Genomic DNA, 5,513 nt, shown 5'->3' with positions numbered 1-5,513 from the left:
CACCGTCACTGTACAAATGATACATGCTGGGAAAGGGTTAACATCTGGGGCGATCAAAGGGTTAACTGTGTGCCTAGCCAGTGTTTTATTACAGTGTGGGAAGTGCTTTTACTAGGGGAAGACAATGATCTATGCCCCTGCTTTGCAGCGACACAGGATCCATGCCTTCCCTCCTGTCAGAGCAGCAATCTGAGTTGTTGACATAGGCATCACTGCGGAGGATCTGCAGGATGATCGGTGGGTGCCGGTGGACATTGAGTCCGCTGTACCCGTTGATCAGCTATGTATAATTATAATATATAATCAGAAAAATCACAGATAATGTACAGGAAGGCTAGGTCCTTAACCAATTGACGACCGCCGCATGACGGTATAAGTAGACAGAATGGCACAGCTGGGCATATGAGCGTACAGGTATGTCCCCTTTAAGATGCGAGCCGTGGGTTGTGCGCGCTCCGCCGCGCTCAGGACCCGGTTGGGAGCTCCGTGACCGTGCATGCGGGATCCACGGATCTGATCACCGCCAGTGTCCCGCGATCGGGTCACAGAGCTGAAGAACGGGGAGAGGTAAGTATAAACAAACATCTCCCCGTTCTTCCTAGTGACATGTCACTGATCGTCTGTTTCCTGTTATCGGGGAACAGGGATCAGTGACGTGTCACACCAAGCCACGCCCCCTAACAGTTATAATCACTCCCTAGGTCACACTTAACCCCTTCAGCGCCCATACAGGTTAACCCCTTCACTGCCAGTGTAATTTTTACAGTAATAAGTGCATTTTTATAGCACTGATCGCTGTAAAAATGACAATGGTCCCAAAATAGTGCCAAGAGTGTCCGATGTGTCCGTCATAATGTCGCAGTCACGATAAAAATGATCGCTGCTGTAACCGTCACCACCGTTTACGATATTCCCATTCCATCGCCCCACAACAGCTTATCTGACACTCCACAATCTAGCAGACACGATCCATCCCATTTCCCAGAATAACCGAGACACAAGCTCTAGCTCTGGTTTCAAAATGTATGAATGCTTTTAATGGTATCTTAGCTTTCTTATATACAGTACAAGCATGTTAAAGTTAATCACAGGGACAAAGGAACTCTCCACCCACACATCACACAATGGGGCTTCAATCACATTCTTTTAGATAATGACATCCAGTTGAGCTAATCATTAGTCATCCCCCAGACGTCACGTCTCCGCAATTAGAGGAGGTAATTACTACAGCTTGACAAGTCACATTCCTTTACTAAACATAATTGACATGCTAATTCCCTACCCCTGAAAGGAGACATCGGACCCTTCGGACTTAGTTAGCATCACACAATGGACAATGGAATGTCTAGGAGCAGCCCCAATTAACATCTCAAAAGCATGTGTCCTCACATTGAATGAAAACACTCCACTGACCTGGTGGGGTCAGAATAACCACTTGTAATATCTCAAGATCTCCTGCAATATGAATTATCAGTTATCAGTCCCATCTCATGTAATTTATAATTAATATTTCTCAGTCACCCTATGCCCAAAAGGGGCACAGGATGACCCAAGAGTCATTAGTGACGCTGGCACAGGAGTACCCCACATCCTTCAAAAGTCTCTGGGTGTCATGGGTCATTCTGTTACAGCTGCCATTACTAGTAAAAAAAAATAATACTAAAAATGCCATACAACTATCCCCAATTTTGTAAACCCCTTTAACTTTTGAGCAAACCAATCAATAAATGCTTATTGCGATTTTTTACCAAAAATATGTAGAAGAATACGTTTCGGCCTAAACTGAGGAAAAAATATGTTTTTTATTTATTTTTGGGGGATATTTATTATAGCAAAAAATAAAAAAATATAGATTTTTTTTCAAAATTTAAACTCTATTTTTGTTTACAGCGCAAAAAATAAAAACTGCAGAGATGATCAAATACCACCAAAAGAAAACTCTATTTGTGAGAAAAAAGGACGTCAATTTTGTTTGGGAGCCACGTCGCAGTTAAAGCGACGCAGTGCAGAATCGCAAAAAGTGGCCTGGTCTTTGACCAGCGAAATGGTCCCCCAGATGGAGGTTCCCTCCACAGTCTAACACTCCATCCTTCAGTTCACACAGCCAACAACTCCTTCCCCTGCCAATCCTAGTTGGGGATTGGTCAGAGCTCACCACATGTACCCCATGTCACTCCAGCACTCTGCACTGCCCCTTTTCCAGAACATTCTCCCTGTAAAAAGAGGAGGTGCCCAAGAGCTGAAGTACATGTCAGTCACCCACTGCTACACTAAACCACTCCCTGCCCCCAGATCAAAACAAACAGGCCTAACTTGCAGTATAGGCCTGCTTAAATTTACCTGCACTGGCAGCTTACACAAAAACCCTTACACTTAGCACCTACCTAAGGTAGAGGGTGCTACACTTACAAAATGAATGTAGGTGGATTCACCAACTGAAAGCCTATGAGGAACCTAGGTTAAACAACGTGTTTTGCTAAGCTTTTTTACTGGTGACTGCTTATTTGGGTAATGTTGACATGCTGACCTGGCAGCCTATTAGCAGATTGTATCAATGTATGAAATATAGGATTCAGACATGCACAATTAATAAAAAAAAAAAATGAGAGAGATACGTCTTTATTGTTGAATGTTATTTGATATTAATTTAGGAATAAGGAAAATCATGTTCAATGTTATAAATTAATTATATTATGATATGTAGGATTGATATTATATAACACATTGTTTGCCAAAAAAGCTAATTTTAGGTTATTTGTGGAATATTACATTTATGGGATACAACCCCTTCGCGCCTAAGGGTAAAACAAATCTTAATACCCAAGCCCAATTTTGCAACTTTAAGATGTGTTGGTAAAACTGTACATATTACAACAACTTTGTACATCCAAGATCAAGGATTATACCTTGCTTTTTTTTCCCAGGACAAATTGGGCTTTCATTTGGTAGTAAAAATGGTACAGGACCATTTATCATCTTTAACATTATACAAAAAAATTGGGCCAACTATACGGTTTTGTAATTTTTTATGTCATGAAACAGTTTTTCCCCCCAAAAAAAGGCGTTTTGAAAAATGATTGCGCAAATACCGTGCAAGATAAAAATGCAATGACCACCATTTTATTCCCTAGGGTGTCTGCTGAAAAAAACATATATAATGTTTGGGGGTTCTGAGTAATTTTCTAGCAAAAAAATTATGATTTTTACATGAAGGAGAGAAGTGCCAGAATAGACCGGTATGGAAGTGGTTAATATTATTATGTTTTTTTTCCTTTTTATTTCCCTCTCTTTGCAAGGACAGAGAACGATACAATGTACCTCTCTTGTCTATTCACAGACAGAAAACACAGGGACGGACTTCATGGTAACTGATCACTGTGATAGCCAATCAGAGTCTATCACAGCAATTAGGTGGCACAGAATCGCACGTTCTGGGTACCAATCATTAGAACGGGGCCCAGGGGATCTTGGTAAGACCCCAATCTCTGTGCTGGGAGTGTGCAGTGCGGCACGCTCCCAGCACAAAGAGAGATATGCAAATATGCAGCCCCACAGAAAAAAGCCCAGTCCAGTGGTGCCACATATTTGTGTTACGTTGGCGCCAACGGGGTTAATCAATGAATGTTAAATGTTTTTCTTCCCACTACAGCTAGAGGTTCCCTTAGTTGAACATCCATTCTTTTGGCCACTCACATGGGAATCCCCCTACTCTTTATACACAGTTTAGAGGTATCCATCATTTTATCTCCTCCTTTTATTTTGAATGTTCTTAGCTTATAGTGCTATTTTTTATAGTGGTCAAATATTCTTGAACTCTACTGGTTGATTTTTCTTAGGCCTAGTACACACGAGAGGATTTATCCGCGGATATGGTCCAACGGACCGTATCCGCGGATAAATCCTCTCGAGGATTTCCACGGATTTGGATCCGATGGAGTGTACTCACCATCGAATCGAAATCGCGCGACGCTGTCATAAAAGGAATTCCACGCATGCGTCGAATCATTACGACGCATGCGGGGGATCCCTTCGGACGGATCGATCCGGTGAGTCTGTACAGACCACCGGATCGATCTGCTGGTTCCGATTCCAGCGGATAGATTTGTAGACATGTCTACAAATTTTTATCTGCTGGAATTCGGAAATATCCGCGGATAAATATCCGCTGGAATGTACACACCATAGAATCTATCCGCTGAAACCGATCCGCTGAGATTTTTCAGCGGATGGATTCTATCGTGTGTACGGGGCCTCAAGGCTACTTTCTCCTGGGGTTGGATGTTAGGGAATGTTATATTTATTTATTTTTAACATTTTGTCATGTTGTCAAAAATGTAAATGTATTTTATTGGGATTTTATGTGATTCAGCCCCCCTGAGTCAATACTTTGTAGAATCACCTTTCAATGCAATTAAAGCTGCAAGTCTTTTTGGGGATATCTCTACCAGATTTGAACATCTAGAGAAGGACATGCCCATTCTTTGCAAAATAGCTCAAGCTCTGTCAGATTGGATGGGGAGTGTCTGAACAGCAATTTTCAATTCTTGCTACAGATTTTCAATTGGATTTATGTCTGGACTTTGACTGGGCCATTCTAACACATGGATATGCTTTGAACTAAACCATTCCATTGTAGCTCTGGCTGTATGTTTAGGGTCATTATCCTGCTGGAAGGTGAACCTCCTCCCCAGTTTCAAGTCTTTTGCACTCTAACAGGTTTTCTAAGATTGCCTTGTATTTGGCTCCATCCATCTTCCCATCAACTCTGACCAGCTTCCTTGTCCATGTTGAAGAAAAGCATCCCCACAACATGCTGCCACCACCATGTTTCACGGTGGGCATGGTGTTTTCAGGGTGATTCATGGTGATGCACGGTGTTAGTTTTCCGCCACACATAGGGCCAGATTCAGATACATTGCAGTATCTGTCGGTGCGGCGTAACGTATCTCAGATACGGTACGCTGCCGTAACTTAGGGTGCAAGTTCCGTATGCAGAAATGCAGAAAGAACTTGCGCCCTTAGTTACGGCGGCGTAACGTATATGTGTCGGCGTAAGCCCGCCCAATTCAAATGGGGATGATGTGGGCGTGTTTTATGCAAACTCACTGTGACCCCACGTATTTTACGAACAGCGCATGCGCCGTTCGTGAAAAAATCCCAGTGCGCATGCTCCAAATTACGTCATCATTGCTTTAGACGTGAACGTAACTTACGTACAGCCCTATTCGCGAACGACTTACGCAAACGACGTAAAATTTGCAAAACTCGACGCGGGAACGACGTCCATACTTAACATTAGCTACGCCTCATATAGCAGGGGTAACTTTACACCGGAAAAAGCCTAACGTAAACGACGTAAAAAAATGCGCCGGCCGGACGTACGTTTCTGAATCGGCGTAAATACCTAATTAGCATATTCCTTGCGTAAATATACGGAAGCACCACCTAGCGGCCAGCGTAAATATGCAGCCTAAGATACGACGGTGTAAGACACTTACACTGGTCGGATCTTA

This window comes from Rana temporaria, chromosome 4 (assembly GCF_905171775.1).
Source record: "Rana temporaria chromosome 4, aRanTem1.1, whole genome shotgun sequence".
In the NCBI taxonomy this organism is placed as follows: Eukaryota; Metazoa; Chordata; class Amphibia; order Anura; family Ranidae; genus Rana; species Rana temporaria.
The sequence above is the reverse complement of the archived record's forward strand: the minus strand, read 5'-3'. Positions refer to the sequence as shown.